The sequence below is a fragment of the Octopus bimaculoides genome, chromosome 12, assembly GCF_046866305.1.
Source record: "Octopus bimaculoides isolate indiv1 chromosome 12, ASM4686630v1, whole genome shotgun sequence".
NCBI lineage: Eukaryota > Metazoa > Mollusca > Cephalopoda > Octopoda > Octopodidae > Octopus > Octopus bimaculoides.
Window position 1 is genome coordinate 44,881,066 of NC_142939.1, and position 22,641 is coordinate 44,903,706.

Sequence of the window (22,641 nt, forward strand, 5' to 3'; positions counted from 1 at the left end):
AATTATATAAAGATTATATTACCAGGGTAATCCTTAAGTATGTGGTGATTAAAAAATAAAATAAAAATAAAAGGAGAAATAACAAGTGGAGATAAATAAGTCAACTTACTGTTAAACAACATAGACATTGGCTATAAGAACCAAAAAGTGAAGAAATGTCTTTTACTTTAGTATATAATTCCTCCATATAAATTTGTGGTAATACGAAACAAATAAATTATCTGACATTCTAAATTGATGTCGTAGTTTTCTTTTTCCCACGTTTTGTGTATGGACGTCCTTATTTGTTTTATCTACAAAGTTCTCCTGATGTACAATCACTTCATGAGTGTATATACCGTCATTTAGGTTTCCAATAGCTCCTCGTTGTTATTTCCCCTTTAATTTTTATTTATTTTTTTAATCTCCACATAGTGAAGGATTACCTATTACAGGTTTCCATGTATCTCATCTTATCAAATATCAGTAAGAATTTATAAAAGTTTGAAGTAAAAACAGTTTATCTTCTGTCTTGGGGATGGGGGACAAGAACATGTCCCAAGTTTGAATACGAAAGTTTCGTCATCGTTACAATTCCTAAAAGAATGAGCTTCACGCATGGACGACTTTACACCTTATCTTCCAGTTGTTGAATGTTGTAGATATTCTCACTAGCCAGTCACGGTGCAGATGGAGTATATGTAATCTGAACCTTTCCCCCACTTTTTTTTTTTGTTTGTTTGTTTGCGGAATCCCACGTTTTAGGCTATGGAGATTCCGATTCTGAAAAAAAAATTTTCAAAAGTCTCAAATTCAAAATTTGGATTCCCCCCCCCCCCATCCCATTTCCTCATTTTAAAATATTTTCCGGAATTTTTTTTTTTTTTAGAAATGCGTAAAAAAATACGGAGATTATGATTCTGTAATATTTTAATTTTTCAAAACCAGCAAAATAAATGAAATAAACAACCCCCGTCCCCTCCGCCCAATGACAAGAAGTGAAATTAAAGTGTTTTCTCTACTAATGTTTCATGACGAACATGTTGTGGTTGAGGTATATAAAAATTAGATTTTTTGCACATATACACACAACAAAATGACATTTTAAAAAAATAAACAAATTTGGGAGAAAATGGGGAGGACGGGCGGAAGTCTTTCCCCGTATTTTTCCGCATATTTAGAAAAAAAAATTCGGCAGTCATGCTATTAGCTGTCAGAAGTGAAAGTGCTCACTGCTAGTGAAGTATCTGTCTGTCTGCCTGTCTGCCTGCTGAGCTATCTGTGTGTCCGTCTGTCTGTCTGCCTGCTGGTTTGAGTTGATACTTTGGCTTCTGCTGGTTTGAGTTGATACTTTGGCTTACTTACTGATATCTATCAACTATCTATCTATCTATCTATCTATCTATCAATCACTCGTCCACCTTATTAGAAAACACAAATTTAATATAAAAACATATTTCCTGAAATTGCAAATTATTTAAAATATAAAAATATAATTTTCAACAGAGAGAATTTATCAAAATAGAAAACAAAAGAAGTTTGAAGTTTAAAAATAATAGGATCGACCACTCACGACTAGCTAGCGCGGACGTGCGACTGCGCGTTCGGGACCACTCTGCTTTAATAGTACCCTTATACTCTGTGTGTTTTCAAACGCATGGATATAGGTGTCAAATTTGTTCCAATAACTTTCGAGTAATAGATAGATAGATAGAGAGAGAGACAGACAGACAGACAGACAGACAGACAGACAGACAGACATAAAGCTCGCTCCGGCCAGTCATGGTATTAGCTGTCAGTAGCCAAAGAATCGACAGGCCAGCAACAGGCATGCAGGCAGACAGGCAGACAGACATACTTCACTAGCAGTGAGCACTTTCACTTCTCACAGCTAAATAGCATGACAGTGCCAACAATTCTTTAAAAAAAATTTTATTTTAATTGTTGTAAATTTTCTTCAGAATCATAATCTCCGTATTTTTCTGCATATTTTGGAAAAAAAAAAAGCTGTGGTAGGTTATACAAAGGCGAAACATGTTGCCCCCTCAAAATAAGGGTAGAAGAACATCGCAAAGCTGTGACACGAGGAGATATCGATAAATCGGGTATAGCTGATCATGTATGGAAAAATGGAAACCACCTCCCCCTGTGGGATGAAGTTAAAATAATAGACAGGGAACAACACTGGAAAATACGAAAACTAAAAGAAGCAGCACATATGCTAGGACACAACAACCTCCTAAGCAGACCGAGTGCAGATATGAATAGCATATGGGAACCGGTATTGAGGAAGGATAGAAAAATAATAGATTTATAAGCCTTAAAATTCACCCCATAATTGCCCACGGGCATATGGCGTAGTGGTTAAGAGCGCGGGCTACTAATCTCAAGGTTCCGAGTTCGATTCACGGTAGCGACCTGATTAATAATAATAATATAATAATAATATAATAATAATAGTAACATCGATAGGAATGAGAACCCAGGTTCGAAATTTCCCCAAGACACCTGACGAAGGCTGGAGGGTATATCAGCCGAAACGTTGTGTTAACAACAAACAAGATGAGGACGAATATCCGTCAAATGTAAATAATGTTCATAATGATAATCTCTATATTTTTCTACGTATTCCGACAAAAATATTATTTTTTTGTAAAGTCGAAATTTAAGAAATTTCGGTGAGGGGTGAAGGGGAAATTTAAATTCTGAAATGTAGATTTTTTTGCAGATTCGGAATCTCAGATTTCTATATAGTGTGTTCCTGTAAGAACATTACCACCAAAAAAATCGCAAAGCGGGTGCGGTCCATGATCTTTACCTCTGCTGAGATTATGTATTTACACTTTTATATTATGCTTTACACTTTTATATTTAACTGTGCGTGTATATTCCTTATTTTTGCTTCTGGTGTCTTCTGCCTTTCTATTAGAAACGTTTACCTGGGGATTTACTTAAAGGGGGGGGGGGAAATTGTATGCAACAGATAAGTCGTCTTAATTACATATATTGACCAAAATCTGTAGTTATGCTTTCCAATCAAACACGAAGAGATTTCAGTATAAACTTCCGGAAAATATGCTCAAAAAGAAACAAAAGATATTCCGTGAATCTTCTCAGCTGCAAATGCCTTTGTATCAATGGGAAGTTTTTCTTACCTTTTTGCAGAATCCACAAACTGATTGGTGGGAAGAAAATGACCTGTTAGTTTTCATCTCTGTTCATATAAATACGAGTGCGTGTGTGTGAGAGAGAGAGTAATGTGTGCGTTACCAGAACCATAAATCTCTATCTATCTCTTTCTGCCTCTTTCTCTTCCTTCACTGATGCTACCCCTTACTTCCACTCCATTTCAAACCATTCAATTCTTTCATCCCTCACTGTCGCCAGAGATAAAAGTTAATACTCTTAGACACACCCGCACACACAAGTCTGTCTCTAAGTATTTCTCCATAGGGAATTAAGCTGGCATTACTTTCAGTACTACTTTCAATACTACATGCATGCACACACACGTGGACATAAAACCCATTCAATAAATGCTTTTTAGCCACTCCTTTGGCAGAAACAGACAAAGATTTCTTTTAGACAATAGACACTCCACCCATCACTCTCCAACACTTTGAACTCTGTACCAAACTATATTTAAAGAAGACTTCAATGAAAAATCTCTAGTTCTTGACCCTCTTCCCTCCATTCAAAAGAAGATAAACTATTTTTACTTCAATTTTTTATAAATTCTCACTGATATTTGATAAGATGAAATTCATCAAAACCAGTAACATTTTCTTTATATAATTTTAAAAAATCATTTTTATGAAATTGCCTCTTAAATTGAAATGTCTTAGACTTACTTCTGTTGCTATTTCCACCTCCATCTTATATATATATATATATATATATATATATATATATATTATCATCATCATCATCATCGTTTAACGTCCGCTATCCATGCTAGCATGAGTTGGACGATTTGACTGATTTGATCTGGTGAACCAGATGGCTACACCAGGCTCCAATCTGATTTGGCAGAGTTTCTACAGCTGGATGCCCTTCCTAACGCCAACCACTCCGAGAGTGTAGTGGGTGCTTTTACGTGCCACCGGCACGAAGGCCAGTCAGGAGGTACTGGCAACGGCCATGCTCGAAATCGTATATTTTATGTGCCACCTGCACAGGAGCCAGTCCAGCGGTACTGGCAACGAACTCGCTCGAATGTCTTTTCGCGTGCCACTGGCAGGTAACGTTGATAACGATCACGCACAAATGGTGCTATTGACGTGCCACCGGCACAGAAGCCAGACAGCTGCTCTGGCAACGATCACGCTCAGACGGAGCTCTTGGTGATCTACTGGTACAGGTACCATCACGATTTCGCTTTCGCTTGCCCCAACAGGTCTTCGCAAGCCGAGTTTAGTGTGCAATGAAGATATGTTGGCATGGGTGCCAGTCAACAAATTTAGTTCGATTTCGATTTCACTTGCCTCAACAGGTCTTTGCAAGCAGTGTTTAGTGTCCGAAGAAGGAATGTTACGCGTAAGTGGGCTGGCTTCATCCCTGGCAGAGGCCTTGGATTTTGGTCTCACTTGGCTTGCCGGGTCTTCTCACGCACAGCATATTTCCAAAGGTCTCGGTCAGAAGTCATTGCCTTCGTGACGTCAAATGTTCGGAGGTTGTGTTTCACCACCTCATCCCAGGTCTTCCAGGGCCTGCCTCTTCCACGGGTTCCCTCAACCGCTAGGCTGTGGCACTTTTTCACACAGCTATCCTCATCCATTCTCACCACATGTCCATACCAGCGCAATCGTCTCTCTTGCATACCACAACTGATGCTTCTTAGGTTCAACTTTTCTCTCAAGATACTTACACTCTGTTGGGTATGCACACTGACATTACTCATCCATCGGAGCATACTGGCTTCATTCCTTACGAGCTTACGCATGTCCTCAGCAGTCACGGCCCAAGTTCAACTGCCATGTAGCATGGCTGTCCATACACATGTGTCATACAGTCTGCCTTTTACTCTGAGTGAGAGGCTCTTTGTGGCCAGCAGAGGTAAGAGCTCTCTGAACTTTGCCCAAGCTATTCTTATTCTAGCAGCTACACTTTCAGCACACCCACCCCAACTACTAACTTGGTTACCCAGATATGGGAAGCTATCAACTACCTCTAGTTTTTCTCCCTGGAATGTGACAGAAGTTGTTTTCTGCACATTTTCAGTGTTTATTGCACCTGAACATCTGCCACATACAAAAACTAACTTCCTAGTTAACCTGCCTTTGATATTGCCTCACCTCTTATGTGTCCATAGCTTGAACTGGGTACATCTTATAGAGTTTCTACCTACACCTTTTCTACAGATCGAGCAGGGCCATCTATCTGAAGGGGTTTGTGTTTTGTCTACCTTTCTACTTATTAGGACTTTGGTTTTAGCTAAGTTGACTCTAAGGCCCTTTGATTCTAGTCCCTGCTTCCACACCTGAAAATTCTCCTCTAGTTCTGATAGTGACTCAGCAATTAATGCAAGGTTGTCAGCATAGAGGAGCTCCCAGGGGCATCCTGTCTTGAATTCCACTGTTATCGCCTGGAGGACTATGATAAATAGGAGGGGGCTGAGGACAGAACCTTGGTGGACCCCTACCTCTACCCGGAATTCTTCACTGTACTCATTGCCAACCCTCACCTTACTGACAGCGTCTCTGTACATGGCTCGCACAGCTCTCACTAACCCTCCTTCTATCCCTAGTTTCCTCATTGACCACCAGATGAGGGATCGGGGGACCCTGTCAAAGGCTTTCTCCGTGTCAACGAAAGCCAGGTACAGAGGTTTATCCTTGGCTAGGTATTTCTCCTGCAAACAATAAGAAAATGGGGGGGGGGCGATATGTGGTACTCATCAATTTGCAGACATTATATTATGTCAATTTACCTGTTTATTTTTCAACTAAGAGGACAGGACAATAAAAACAATATACAAACACATGACATATTATGTCATATCATCAATTAAAAATTAAAAAAGACATCTCGTGACTGAGGAAGGGACAAAGTTTTACTGCTGTTTCAGCCTAGAGGTGACATGCCTCATTCTATCTATATAACTCCAGTAAGCTGGAGTAATTGGTAGATGAAATGGACGAAATAGAGGTACATGTATGATTCTCAAGGCCTCTTCAGAGATTTACAAAGTTCATGAAGTTAATTTACAATATCCAAATATAAGCATAATAAAAGCATATAAAAAAACCATATAAAAAAATCATAAAAACTCACATATATATGCATATGCATGCATACTTTAACATATATAGGTATACATAAATACATGAATATTAATATGTACAGTTAAATGTACATCCATAAACTTTTATACATGCACACCAATGAGTCAATTGTTATTGTTACTATATATAAGGAGGACACATATATATATACCCAGCCACACATACATACATACACATTTGTATATATAAACACTCCCGTACATACATGTTCCCTGGTACATACACTTGTAGTTGCGTTTGGAAAGGAGGACCGGTGCATTGGTTCTTATCGCTATATTTCCAGCAAAATGTTCAGACCTATACATGCATAAATATTTATCTACTAGCAGAAATACCCAGCGTTGCCCGGGTTAAAGAGAATAATGAAATCTAAAAACGCCGTCTAGACTACGCATCATCTTTATATAGAGAGATGTATATACACACACGCACCCAAACACACGTATATATATGTATATCAATATAAATATATGAAAGTCAATGAAGTTTCGTAAAAGAAGGTGATCATGTACATACTTTCTTGCTGTTGTGATTATAACATCTCGTTGTAAGCAATGTTCCTTGTTTTCCCTTGTGGAGCATATACAAATAGGTTTTTTGTTGCTGCCCACTCTTGAGCAGCCAACATACAGTTGTCCATGTGAGAAGCAGGGCTCTTCCAAGAGAAGACCAGCTACAGACAGTGTTTGACCCTGATATTTGTTTATGGACATGGCAAAAGTCACACGAAGGGGGAATTGTAGTCTTCTGAATGTAAAAGGAATGTCTGCTCCTGATGGAGTAAGAGGAATTCTTGGAATAAAGACGTCATCCCCTTTTGCACATCCAGAAAGAATGGTAGCCTCGATAACGTGTGACATCATTTTCTAAATAATGCTCATCTGTTATGTTCGGGTTAAAATTTCATCAACATCAAAAATATATGAATTTTCATGGGAGTTATGGCCGTTATGCAAAGAATATAATTTCCAAATTTCATAAAGATCCATTCAGTACTTTTGACGTAGTTTTGGATAAGAAAACAAATGACTAATGTATGTGTTTGGGTGCATGTGTATGTGTGTGTGATTGGTGTATATATGTATAGATATCTGTATGCATGTATATATGTATATATGTGTACATATTACATGTACATCTATATATATATATATATACATCTACACATATGTATACATATACATGTATGTATAGATCTATATATATATACATATACATGTACATCTATATGTATACATATACATCTCTTTCTCTCTCTCTCTCTTTCTCTCTCTCTTTCTCTCTCTCTTTCTCTCTCTCTTTCTCTCTCTCTCTCTCTCTCTCTTTCTCTCTCTCTCTTTCTCTCTTTCTCTCTCTCTCTCTCTGAAAGTATCTGTCATTACAGTATCGAAATGGTGTACATATACATGTATATGTATACATATACATCTCTCTCTCTCTCTCTCTTTCTGTCTCTCTCTTTCTCTCTTTCTCTCTCTCTGTGAAAGTATCTGTCACTACAGTATCGAAATGTGATTGTTTCAGTTAGTAGAATAGTTTCATTTTTAAAGTGAAAGTATTTGACATGTGTGTTTTTGTTTCACTTTTGACACGTAATACTTAAATAGTGGAGGAGATATTATGCTGCCGTGTGCTCGAACTCTGCAAGAAGTTAATAATTTTTTTTTGACTAAAACACAACTGGAACCCTAAGTAAGGCATGTGTAAAATTTGAATGAAACCGGTTGCGTAGTTCTCGAGTTTTAGGGATTCACACAGACAGACAGACAGACAGACAGACACACATTCTCATTTTTATATATATAGATATCCGAAACCTGTAGGGTACGAATGTATCAGTCCTGTTTGTGATGGAAGAATTTCATGAGAATTGTTATAATGATATGTATACATGTATATGTATATACTGGTGTACGAATACAATTATATGTATGTCTGGGTAGACATATATGTATATGTATGTAGGTATATATGTGTATGTTTGTACAGGTACGTAGGTAGTTGGTCGTATAAGTGTGTACGCATACATATGTATATGTCTATGGGTATGTATACGTATGTAGATAGATGATTGTATATGTGGGTATGCATGTAGATATGTGTATGTATGAGCATATGTATGGGTATATATATATATGCATATATAGATAGATATATATGTATATATGTGTGTGGATGTGTGTGTGTGTGTGTGTGTGTGTGTGTGTATGTGTGCATGTGTGTGTATATATGTGTGGGTGTGTGGGTATTTCTGGCTATGGACTTTGGTATGTAACACTATTTTTAACCATGGTTTGGATTGATTGATTGATTGATTGGTCAATTAATTATTTACTTATTTGAGTGGTTGACTGATTGGCTGATTGATGGATGGACTGATGAATTGGTTAATTAATCGTTAGACTAATAGGTTATAGAAGACTAGCAGAAATACCCGGCGTTGCCCGGGTTAAAGAGAATAATGAAATCTAAAAACGCCGTCTAGACTACGCATCAACTTTATATATAGAGATGTATATACACACACGCACCCAAACACACGTATATATATGTATATCAATATAAATATATGAAAGTCAATGAAGTTTCGTAAAAGAAGGTGATCATGTACATACTTTCTTGCTGTTGTGATTATAACATACAGTTGTCCATGTGAGAAGCAGGGCTCTTCCAAGAGAAGACCAGCTACAGACAGTGTTTGACCCTGAGATTTGTTTATGGACATGGCAAAAGTCACACGAAGGGGGAATTGTAGTCTTCTGAATGTAAAAGGAATGTCTGCTCCTGATGGAGTAAGAGGAATTCTTGGAATAAAGACGTCATCCCCTTTTGCACATCCAGAAAGAATGGTAGCCTCGATAACGTGTGACATCATTTTCTAAATAATGCTCATCTGTTATGTTCGGGTTAAAATTTCATCAACATCAAAAATATATGAATTTTCATGGGAGTTATGGCCGTTATGCAAAGAATATAATTTCCAAATTTCATAAAGATCCATTCAGTACTTTTGACGTAGTTTTGGAAAAGAAAACAAATGACTAATGTGTGTGTTTGTGTGCATGTGTATGTGTGTGTGATGGGTGTATATATGTATAGATATCTGTATGCATGTATATATGTATATATGTGTACATATTACATGTACATCTATATATATATATATATATACATCTACACATATGTATACATATACATGTATGCATATAGATCTATCTATCTATATATATATACATATACGTGTACATATACATCTATATGTATACATATACATCTCTCTCTCTCTCTTTCTCTCTCTCTATATCTATATATATAAAAATGAGAATGTCTGTCTGTCTGTCTGTGTGAATCCCTAAAACCCGAGAACTACGCAACCAATTTCATTCAAATTTTACAGATGCCTTACTTAGGGTTCCAGTTGTGTTTTAGTCAAAAAAATTTTTAACTTCTTGCAGAGTTCGAGCCCACGGCAACATAATATTTCCTCCACTATTTAAGTATTACGTGTCAAAAGTGAAACAAAAACACTCATGTCAAATACTCTCACTTTAAAAATGAAACTATTCTACTAACTGAAACAATCACATTTCGATACTGTAATGACAGATACTTTCAGAGAGAGAGAGAAAGAGAGAAAGAGAGAGACAGAAAGAGAGAAAGAGAGATAGAGAAAGAGAGAGAGAGAAAGAGAGAGATGTATATGTATACATATAGATGTATATGTACACGTTATTCCACTAACTGAAACGATCACATTTCGATACTGTAATGACAGATATTTTCAGAGAGAGAGAGAAAGAGAGAAAGAGAGAGAAAGTGAGAAAGAGAGAGAAAGAGATGTATATGTATACATATACATGTATATGTACACGTATATGCATAGATATATATATATATAGATATAGATCTATATGCATACATGTATATGTATACACATGTGTAGATGTATATATATATATAGAGATGTACATGTAATATGTACACATATATACATATATATATATACATGCGTACAGATATCTATACATATATACACCCATCACACACAAACACATGCACACAAACACACACATTAGTCATTTGTTTTCTTATCCAAAACTCCGTCAAAAGTACTGAACGGATCTTTATGAAATTTGGAAATTATATTCTATGTATAACGGCCATAACGCCCATGAAAATTCATATATTTTTGATGTTGATGAAATTTTAACCCGAACATACAGATGAGCATTATTTGTAATTCAACGGTACAACAGTGTAAGACTACCCTTTCAGATATACTTACATTGTGATTTCTGCAATGTGGTGCATAAATTGTCAAGTAAATGAGACGCATCTTTGCCTCCACTGATTCACTTGCAAAGTGTTGAGTAAAATTATTTCGTTGCAGACCTCCTTTTGGTCTTTTTATTATCACTACGACACACATAGTCCCCAGTTGGTAACATTGATTTCAAGGCCCTCCTAGATGAGAGACTGGCATTCCACTTAATGTCTATGTTCCATGCTGGCATGGATTGGAGAGTTATTAATGTAGAAATATGGTATCGTAGCCACTAACAGTTGAGGGTTGCATAGTCTAGACGGCGTTTTTAGATTTCATTATTCTCTTTAACCCGGGCAAAGCCGGGTATTTCTGCTAGTCTATACATATACTTGTACATATACATCTATATGTATACATATACATCTCTCTCTCTCTCTCTCTCTTCTGTCTCTCTCTGTGAAAGTATCTGTCATTACAGTATCGAAATGTGATTGTTTCAGTTAGTGGAATAGTTTCATTTTTAAAGTGAAAGTATTTGACATGAGTGTTTTTGTTTCACTTTTGACACGTAATACTTAAATAGTGGAGGAGATATTATGTTGCCGTGTGCTCGAACTCTGCAAGAAGTTAAAAAATTTTTTTGACTAAAACACAACTGGAACCCTAAGTAAGGCATGTGTAAAATTTGAATGAAATTGGTTGCGTAGTTCTCGAGTTTTAGGGATTCACACAGACAGACAGACATTCTCATTTTTATATATATAGATACTCAAATCTAGGGTTACCTCCATTCACTCTTGTCTGTAAAATAAAGTGTCCCAGATATAAATTTAACAGTAGAAGTAATTAGATATAGAAATAGAAGAATCACTAAGTTTATGAATAACTACCTTAGGAGTTTATTAGTTAAGTGACTCAACTATATAGGGAATCCTGCTGTCAGACATAGTAAATTTTAACCATAATCTAAGGCAATTGGTCGGGTACAATAGTCTTTGATTATATTTTTACCAAAAATAACTACAATTTGATATGTAGGTATAGTTTATATATGTAGGAGTTTTAGTGAGTAACCGGAGACTGTATTTTAGACGTAATCTTAGTGTTTAACGACAACATACCAAGAAGATATATACGAGCAGTCTTATAGTATTGCTGTGTTATTGTTTTGTTACTTTACCCCTTATTGTAGTGTGGTTGTGTATGTGTGTATACATACATACGAATATTTATTTATATCCGCATATAAACTTCTTGATAATTTATTTAGTCTTTGCATTATTTTTATACACTCCGTTTATATAAGTATATACAGGTATGTGAGTATGTATGTATGTATGTATGTATGTATGTATGTATGTGTGTGTGTGTGTGTGTGTGTGTGTGTGTATGTGTGCACGTATATAAATATGTAAGGAACGACCGTGCGAACTTAAAAAGGAGAAATGGTGACGAATGGAAAAACAGAGGACTCCTTTTATTTAAACGTGTCACACGGTCGAACACAAAATTATGTATCAAAGATGATATACATGATATGTTATACGACGATAACATAGATGACCAGTAATGAAAGACCACAACCGTATAAGATGAATAACAGAGATATTTATTGTAGCGTTAAAGATGTATGCCTGTGTGAGAGTGTGAATGCGACATATAAGAACATAATCAAAGACAGGCCGTCATACAAAGAAAAGTGTGTATGTAAGTGATACATGTATGTGTATGTGAGTTATTACAGCAAATAGAAAGAGTCAATAACACGTGAGCAATTATACCAGTTCTTTAGTACACTCTAGGAAAAGTTCTGTATGTGAAGTTGGGGAGGCTGAGTGTGGCAGAGCTGATCACTAGTTGTGATGTCGTGGCATCGATGCCGGGCCGTGGTTCTTGTTATACAGATGTTCGTCGCTGGCTGAGAACTCTTGTCTGTTTATTTATCGTGGTGAAGCTGAGTAACCTAACAGAATCGAAGAGAGAGATGTGCCGCGGAGGTTTGGACTCACTCTTACTGATGAGGCGTTATCTGCTTTTGAGTCTGTGAAACAGGAGTTATCCTCCGTTCCTGTTCTTGCACATCCCGTTCCTGATGCTCCGCTTTCTTTATCTGTGGATGCTTCCGATTCTGCGGTCGGTGCTGTTTTGCAGCACACTGTAGACAATCAAACAAAACCTTTGGCTTTCTTTTCTTGTAAATTGCAGCCTGCCGAACGCAGGTATAGTACTTTTGATCGTGAGCTATTGGCGATCTATCTGTCGATTCGGCATTTTCAACACCAGCTCGAGGGACGAGAGTTTGTGATTTATACTGATCACAAGCCCCTCACTTTTGCTCTGTCCTCTAAGACGGACAAGCTCTCTCCTCGTGCTGTTCAGTCTCCTCATCTAATTGGTCATCTATTGTTTTAAACTGTCTTGGCTTAGCTACGGTTGGACAACCACTAACCGGTCAAATGAAATAGGCATGAGTATTTAGGAAAGTGGGTTATACATCATTAGATGTACACCTGACTTTCCTATATTAAATTAGAAGTGAACGGAACGCAGAACTCCAAACTGATCAACAACAACAATATTTATTTATGGTGGAAAATATACAGCTTCCAATTGTCCGGTTTCTGAGTAGCCTGAATGTAGATGTACTGTCCCTAGAGATGAATCGTTGGAGAGACAACTTGCTTATTCCACACCCAATGAGAGCTTGTTTTAGACCGTCTTGCTTGTTCGCTATCTGGCGTGGTAAGAGACAGAATAGAAGCGGGAACGCTTGGATGTTGAAATCCACGCATGCGTGGTTAAGGATGCAGCAATGGCGACTATGCCTTTTTGGCGCCAATATGACGTCACTACAATGGCTCCCCCTTGAGTGTGGAACACGAAATTAAAAAATTTTGGAGGGACGTCTGAGGTGAGATGGCCACCGAAACCACGCAGAAAATGCGGCACAAATATATAAAGAAAAAAAAACAAAACTGAAATTGTCCAGTAAAACACAATAAATTAAACGTAAATAGTTTTTTCCAATTTCTTGGGCCAATGCACCGTCCTGCCAAACCTAGTGACATAAGGTTCGCTAGGGTTCCTTTGCAACGACGAAGGTGGTGTAATTGTTGGTGTGTGTGATTGTGATGGTGCTGATGTTGGTGTATGCATTGGTAAAGGCGTTGACAATGTGTGTGGTGATAGTGGTGTGTGCGGCATTTGAAACACGGGCACGTCGTCCACTGGAGGTGAAGGTTTGTCAAGGTACGCTTTTTTCAGACGGTCGACAGACACAATTTCTGTATGACCATTAGCGTCGACCTTGAAAAACTTTGGAGTGCGAGAAAGCACACGATAGGGTCCTTTGTAGGGAGAAACAAGGGGTCCTTTGACAGAATCATCCCTAATAAACACATGAGACCAAGACTCAATGTGACTATTTCAGTTAAAATTTCATGGGTTTTGCTTCAATTATTCATGCAACCAACGAAATAGATCTTCATTCACCAACTCATCTATATCCATTACCAACTACACATGGTGACACCAACATCATGACTGTTGCTCAATGTTCTGTAAACACTGTAAAGGCTGTAAGATGTGACATGGTCAGCAACAATGGAGAGTACAAAAGTGTGGCCAACACAGGAAGGGACACAGCAGGCATTCTGACTGCATCTGATTGCCCACATCTTTGAACAGGGCCTTAGACTCAATTCAGATGCCTATATGAAGCTGTTGAAAACTGTGGTCAAACTGGAGAGGCTTGCTGCTGGAAGACCATGTGTGTAGCAGCAGGATTTGACACTTTGTCATATTTCTGAAAAGAGTCAGAAGTGGTTGCTGGAGAATTTCTACAACTTTACCAGCTCCAATTTCTGGCTTCCTAATTCCCTTGATTGTATTCCCATGGATTACTATCAGTGGGGTGTAGTTGAGAAAGACACCAACCACTCTGCCACCAGCACCAAGACCAACTTGGTGGCCAGGATCAAAGAAGTGTTTGAAGAGCTTCCCAGGGACACAATGAAGAACACATGCACTAGGTTCCAGAGCTGTGTTCAGACCATCGTGGAAGCTGAGAGCAGCTACTTTGCATAAATTATCATCTCTCAGCCATAACCTAGTTAATGTTTTTTTAATTTTTTTTAATTCTTTTATTTTGGGATGGGATATTATGTTTTCTTTTCTGTCAGTACTAACATCCTGTATCATCATCATTTAATGTCCATGTTCCATGCTACCATGGGTGGGACACACATACACACACACACACACACATATATATATATATTTATATACACACACTCATGTACGTGTATACGCATGCACACACACACACACACACACACACACATACATATATTTATATACACACACTCATGTACGTGTATACGCATGCACACACACTCACACATACACGCACCTAGAGAGACAGAGAGGCAGACAGACTGATTGATAGATAGATAGACCTATATATGTATATATATAATATATGTGGTAAGAAGAGAAAAATATAGATTTAAAAATTCAGGCAAATACCAATAAAGCACTCAGTTTTAAACAAATTTGGTTAACTATATCAAACAACAGACACCAATAAATGCGAGTAGAAAACACATCCAAGGAAATTCTTCATGTGTGACAAGTAGATCTAAATATCCTTTAGAAGAATTTCAAGAAGCAAAAAAGAAGAAGTTTGCCAATGTCTAGCGATGTGAGGTCCAAAGAATTGAGGTATTTCAGATTGCAAGACTGGATGAGAGAAAATCATGATGTCACAGGAGAGAAATGTGTCCGCATGGATGATGGTGCACTTGCTTTTAATCATTCAGAAAAGAAAGAGGCTTGGAGAAGCCATTATGAAAGACTGCTGAACGTGGAGAATGAATGGGAGGAGGAGAGCCTGCCAAATGTTGACCCAGTAGAGGGACCAGCTATCCAAATAGACAGCTCCCTGGTAGATAAAGCAATTAAGGGTATGAAGCCAGGAAAGGCCCCCGGCCCATCAGGAATCACTGCAGAGATGCTCAAAATATCCAGCAGTGTCGGCTATAGCCTAGTCACCTGTATTGTAAACCAGGTGATACACGAAGGAGTCATACCCAATGACTGGCGTAGCAGCACCATAGTCAACTGCTATATGGGTAAAGGTGATGCTCTAGATAGAAATAGCTACAGGGGTATCAAACTGCTGGATCAGGTGATGAAGGTCACGGAGAGGGTCATAGCCCATCTCATTAGGGAGAGAGTCTGCTTAGATGAGATGCAGTTCAGTTTTGTGCCGGGTAGAAGCATCACTGATGCCATATTCCTGGTTCGACAACTGCAGGAGAAACACCTAGCTAAAGATAAACGCCTCCCCTATTTGGTGGGCGATGCGGAAACTGGGGATTGACGAATAGTTAATAAGGGCTGTACAGGCCCTATACAGAGAGGCCATTAGTAAGGTTAGGTGTGACAATGAGTACAGTGAAGAATTCTGGGTAGAAGTAGGGGTCCACCAAGGTTCAGCCCTCAGTCCCCTTTTATTCATCATAGTCCTCCAGGCAATAACAGAGGAATTCAAGACGGGTTTGTCCCTGGGAGCTCCTCTATGCTGATGACCTGGCTCATATAGCAGAATCACTACCAGAACTAGAAAAGAAATTTTGGGTGTGGAAGCAAGATTTAGAATCGAAAGGCGGTAGAATCAATGTAACAAAGGCCAAAGTTCTAGTAAGTAGGAAAGCGAACACATCACACACCCCGTCAGGTAGGTGGCCCTGTTCGATCTGTAGAAAAAGTGTAGGTAGAAACACCATAAGATGTACCCAGTGTAAGCTATGGACACATAAGAGGTGCAGAAACTTCAAAGGAAGATTAACCAGGAAAATAGCTTTCGTGTGCAGCAGGCGCACAGGGGCAATAAACACCACAGATGCTCAGAAAACAGATTCCATCACACTCCAGGGGGAGAAACTAGAAGTAGTTGATAGCTTCTGCTGCCTAGGTGACCAAGTTAGTAGTGGGGGTGGATGCTCAGAGAGTGTTACCACTAGAACAAGAATAGCCTGGGCAAGTTTAGAAAGCTTCTACGCCTACTGGTGACAAAGGGCCTCTCGCTCAAAGTGAAAGGTAGATTATACGATGCATGTGTGTGAACTGCCATGCTTCACGGCAGTGAAACATGGGCCATGACTACGGAGGACATGCATAGGCTCGAAAGAAATTAAGCTAGCATGATCCGCTGGATGTGTAATGTCAGTGTGCACACACGACAGAGTGTAAGTGCTCTAAGAGAAATGTTGGACATAAGTAGCATCGGATGTGGCGTGCAAGAGAGACATTTGCGCTAGTATGTAATATGGATGGATGAGGAGAGATGTGTGAATAAGTGCCACTCCCAAACAGTTGAAGGAATCCAGGGTAGAGGTAGACCCAGGAAGACATGGGATGAGGTGGTCAAGCATGACCTTCGAACGTTGGACCTCACAGAGGCAATGACAAAAGACCGATACCTCTGGAAATATGCTGTGACTGCGAAGACCCAGCAAATAAAGTGAGTTCAAGGCTGTATCCTACACCAGTTTCGCATAACCAGCTCCAGCCCATTCAAAAGTACATTGGATCGTAAGGCAACCTGCTGTGCTTGAGGAGACCTATTGAGTCAAGTACATTAACATCAAAATAAAAATCAAATGGAAATTGTAGCTGTGATACCCGTGCAGGTGACACGTAAAAAGCACCGTCCAAACATGGCTGTTGCCAGCATCTTCTGGCCCCTGTGCCAGTGGTACGTAAAAAGCACCCACTACACTCATGAAATGGTTGGCGTTAGGATGGGCATCCAACTATAGAAACACTGCCAGATGAGACTGGAGCCTGGTGCAGCCTCCTGGCTTCCCAGACCCTGGTCGAACCATCCAACCCATGCTAGCATGGAAAACGGACGTGTGATGATGATCACAGCCTTGACCAGACTACTTAATTTACCACCACAGACAGTGTCACTAGTAATGCCACAAAAATTAAAAGAAATTACCACGTGCTCTTGCAGGAAAAAGAAAAGTACACTATGAACGTTTATTTTAATAATTTTATTAATAACTTTTTTCTCTATATATTCCATTTTAGTACGTATTTTTGATAAGGTTTTTCTACAACTGAAGCATGTAAAAGAAAAACATTTAAAAAATATATTTATATAAAGAAATTCAAATGTACCTAATTTTAAAAAGTAGCATTTTCGTTCTGTCTGCCTTCCATGCTAACATGGGTTGGACGATTTGATTGAGGACCGGTGGACCAGAAGGCTGCACCAGGCTCCAGTCTGATCTGGCAGAGTTTCTACAACTGGATGCCCTTCCTAATGCCAAACACTCTGAGAATGTAGTGGGTGTTTTATGTGCCACCAGCACAGGGGCCAGTCACGCGGTACTGGCTGCGGCCACGCTCAAAATGGTGTTTTTTATGTGCCACCTGCACAGGAGCCAGTCCAGCGGCACTGGTAACGACCTTGCTCATGTGTTTTTCACATGCCACCAGCACAAGTGCCAGTAAGGCAATGCTGGTAACGACCACATTCAAATGGTGCTATTTATGTACCACTGGCACGGAAGCCACACAGCTGCTCTGGCAATGATCATGCTTGGACGGTGCTATCCTCATCCATTCTCACCACATGACCATACCAGCGCAATCGTCTCTCTTGCACACCACAACTGATGTTTCTCAGGTCCAACTTTTCTCTCACTTACACTCTGTCAAGTATGCACACTGACATTACACATCCAGTGAATGTGAAATCGAAATCGTGATTGAACCAAATTCGATGACTGGCACCTGTGTCAGTAGAGCGCTAAGAGCACCGTCCAAGCATGATCATTGCCAGAGCAGCTGTCTGGCTTCCATGCCAGTGGTACGTAAATAGCACCATTTGAGCGTGATCGTTACTAGCCTTACTGGCACGTGAAAAAACATTCGAGTGAGGTTGTTGCCAGTGCCGCTGAATTGGCTCCTGTGCAGGTGGCATGTAAAAAACACCATTTCAAGTGTGGCCGCTGCCAGTACCGCCAGACTGGCTCTCATGCCGGTGGCACATAAAAGCACCCACTACACTTTCGGAGTGGTTGGCTTTAGGAAGGGCATCCAGCTGTAGAAACTCTGCCAGATCAGATTGGAGCCTGGTGCAGCCATCTGGTTGCCAGTCCTCAGTCAAATCGTCCAACCCATTCTAGCATGGCAGGCGGACGTTAAACGATATTGATGATGATATATATATAAATTTCTGTGAAAGTTAGAGGTTGAGAAACCAAGGGATAGTACCTATCCAATATACTGCTGGTAATGTACCCAAATATTCATACCCAAGTGCTAGTTATTGCATGACCATTTCACAGTTGAGTGTTATATATGGGCAGGGGTAAAAAGTGGTTTACCCTTGATTTATACGGCAAAGAAGAAAGTGGAGAGGATACAAAATCAGAAGACATACTGGAATGTTTACCAGGTTTGGAATAAATAGACATAATGGAATGTTTACCAGGTTTGGAATAAATAGACATACTGGAATGTTTACTGGCTGATGTCTGTCGATTTTGTATCCTCTCCACTTTCTTATTTGCCGTATATAATATATATACATATATATATATATATATATATATATATATATATATATATATATATATATATATATATATATATATATATATATATGTATGTATGTATGTATGTATGTATGTATGTATGTATGTATGTATAGTGAGAATTTACAAAAAACAAATGACAAAGACGGGTGTGTAAACAACAAATAGATGTATTAGTTTAACGTTCAGGAAGTGAGACAGTCTTTTACATTTCAAGCCTACACTCTTCAACAGAAAGGAACACAGAAATAAACAGAGAGAGAAAATAGAAAAAGGTTTAGTGGCTAGCGATGAAGGGCATCCAGCTGTAGAAACTCTGCCAAATCAGACTGGAGCCTGGTGTTGCCATCCGGTTTCACCAGTCCTCAGTCAAATCGTCCAACCCATGCTAGCATGGAAAGCGGACGTTAAACGATGATGATGATGATGATGATATATATATATATATATATGCATAGAAAATACATGGCAAAGGTGTAAAAGTCTTTTAGTATTAGAATTCTTGAATAGCCCACCTGCATTATTATTGGAGGTACTGTATTGTAAGTCCATATGTTCAGGCAATCAGCAATTGCAGAGTATTCATGTCAAAATATTAGGGACTTATCTTGGAAGCTTAATAGATCTTGGTCCACTGCACAAGATTATCACAAGCAAATTTGGAAAGTGTGTAGAAAAGGGATGTGGGTACCTCATGAGCTGTACCCTGAGAATAAAGCAGTGCATTCAACAATTTCCTAATCAAGAATAAACATACATCGTTTCTTAACTGATTTATATTGGGTAATGAGAAATAGATATGCCAATAAAATGCATAAGAAACCGTGGCTATTATCAAATGAATTCCAATTCTAACAGCCAAAGAAGATTTTGCAGTACATTTGGTGGAATACAATAGACATTGTTCACTTTGAATTATTGGAAAAAGGGAAAAGTATCACCACAGAATTCTATTTTGTCAACAACTTGAATGTGTCTATCAAGTTTTGTTCAAAACAACAATCAGATCCTGTCAAGGGAGAGGAACTCATCCTGTAACATGATAAATAATTTCAAATTTTGGCACAGGGCCAGTTGTTTTTGAGGGTAGTGGCTAGTCAATTACATCGACCCCACTACTTGACTGGTACTTGTTCTATCAACCCCTAAAAGATAAAAAGTAAAGTCAAGCTTGGCAGAATTTGAATTCTGTAACATAATAATATTGCATAGTCACATTCAGTGAAGATTAGCTAAAATAAAATTTAAAAAATGGATAAACTCATTGGGCTAGGAAGTTCTATCTCACCATCTCTAATCACCAGACCTAGTGCTGTCTGATTTTAACTTATTTAGATCACTTGGACATTTTACCGGTGGAAAAACATTCAGAAGCAGAGACAGTTTTGAAACAACACCCTAAACATTTTCTCTTCTAAAGAACCTAAATTTTTGCCTGAGAAATCAAAAAACTGGTTTTGAAGTGGTAAAAATGCTATTCCTTATGATGGCAATTATATTTTGAAGGAATAAATATATTTACAATATGAATTATAATGAATTGAACTCATTACTCAAAATGCGACATTACTTTTTGGTAGCCCTAATATAAAAAGGAAAAGATTGAAAATAATTAATGATTTAAGAAAAGCTGATTAATAACTTACATTTTGGCTCCAAGAATTCGTCACTTGTTTGTTTCCTTTTTGCCTGTCTTTTTATGTCTCTCCCTCGCTTTGTTTACACACACAGGCACACACAAATATATATTTACAAATGTATGTGATATACCTTTCTTTCAGTGTTACAAATAAGCTATATATATATATATATATATATATATATATATATATATATATATACATAGAGAGAGAGAGAGAAACAGACGGACAGTTAGATAAGCACTGAAAATCAGATAAAAGGAAGACTGATAAAAATTGTTCAGAAAGATAAAATGATTTTGATACAGAGACAAGCAGGCAGCTGTTTGTAATTGTGAATGTTTCCAAGTGAATGTTTCCATATTAAGGCTGGGCCAATGGTTAATTCCGCTATTTATGAACTTGTCCAATTAAGCCGAATACAAAATAAATAAAAGATATTAAAAGAAAAGAAAATTAGGATGTTGTTTTTACTGTGTTTTAATAAAGAACAATTATATATATACACACACATATATAGATAAGCATACATGAATACACAGATAAATCTATTATAAATACAAACACAGTCCTAAACTCACACACATTCTGAAACAATCACACACACACACACACATACATAGATACATACATAAACACACACACATACATAAATACATACATAAACACACACATACATACATAATAAAGAAGAGAAGCATTTTGTCAAGTGGCTATGTAAACCAATCCTTGACACAGCAAAGCTTTCTTTCTGCCTGCACTTAGTAATTTTAAAGTGTGAGTCAGCCGCCCAAGCCAATCCCCCAGCTTAGACTTGGATTTTGGATCACAGTGGCTCAGCAGGCTAAGACTACTGTAGTGACCATCAAGCTGTGGGTTTTACATTGGAGTGGCCTTCTCATAAACAAATTCATCTTAAAGGCTTGGGAAGTTCCACGTACTCTGGAGTTACTTGAAGAATATCAAAGAGGGCATCAGACTGCCTAAAGGGCTCCACTTCTTAGTTGCTGTCAAGGTTGATCTCCTTAGCCTTTTCTTTTCCCAAGACACTCACAAGGCAGAGTTTCTTCCATAACATGCCAATTGACCCATAGCTGGAACCCTAACAGGTGCTGCTATTCCAGGTCAGAGTAGACCTGGGAACCCTGGGCCCCACTATTGGATTCAGTTTCAAGTCATACTCAGGACACACATACATACCTATATACATACATACATGCTTATGCCTGCAACTATGTGTGTGTATATATTTATATATATATATACCTACGTATCTCTATCTCTCTCTCTCTCTCTCTGTATATATATATATACATATATATATAATGATGTATATATAGATATATACCTATGTATATATATATATATCTACACCTACATATATCTATCTATATATATATATATAGGTATGGATATATATATATATATATATATATATATATCCATACCTACATATATCTATCTATCTATATATATATATATATATATATATATATATATATATATATATATATAAAGATAAACAAGAGTGAAAAAACTACAGAAGGCTTGTGTTATATGGTTAAAGTATATATATAAGTCATTATGTTAGAAAAATGTTATAAAATTTTGAGTATGGAAACATTGTTTTTGGAGAAATAACCGGTTTCGTATTTTCTTTTCAAATTTCTCTACCTGTATCGTAACATGTCTTCGCTCTGGTGTAAAATGTGGAGTTCTAGATAGAGGAAGGTAATCAGGGATATTTTCCGATATAAGGGAGATAATCAAAAATGTTGGAGATGATACATTTTGATTAATTTAACATGATTTGGTTTAGAAGGAATAGAAAGTTACAAGTGGTTAGGTTTTGCTCT

General features: G+C 38.0%; 1 protein-coding gene across 4 annotated transcripts in view; it reads right to left on the reverse strand.

Moving 5' to 3' along the window:
* Positions 1-21,336, reverse strand: part of LOC106873066 (uncharacterized) — a 56,933-nt gene extending 35,597 nt beyond the window's left edge. For 2 of the 4 annotated variants that reach the window (XM_089360983.1, XM_089360980.1), the window contains exon 1: positions 20,792-21,334. The gene's annotated coding sequence lies outside the window, so the exon portion shown is untranslated. Of the gene's footprint in view, positions 1-109; positions 812-20,791 lie in introns of those variants that run through there. The other 2 variants (XM_089360982.1, XM_089360981.1) reach the window with 2 other exon arrangements.
* Between the last annotated feature and the right edge of the window lie 1,305 nt (positions 21,337-22,641).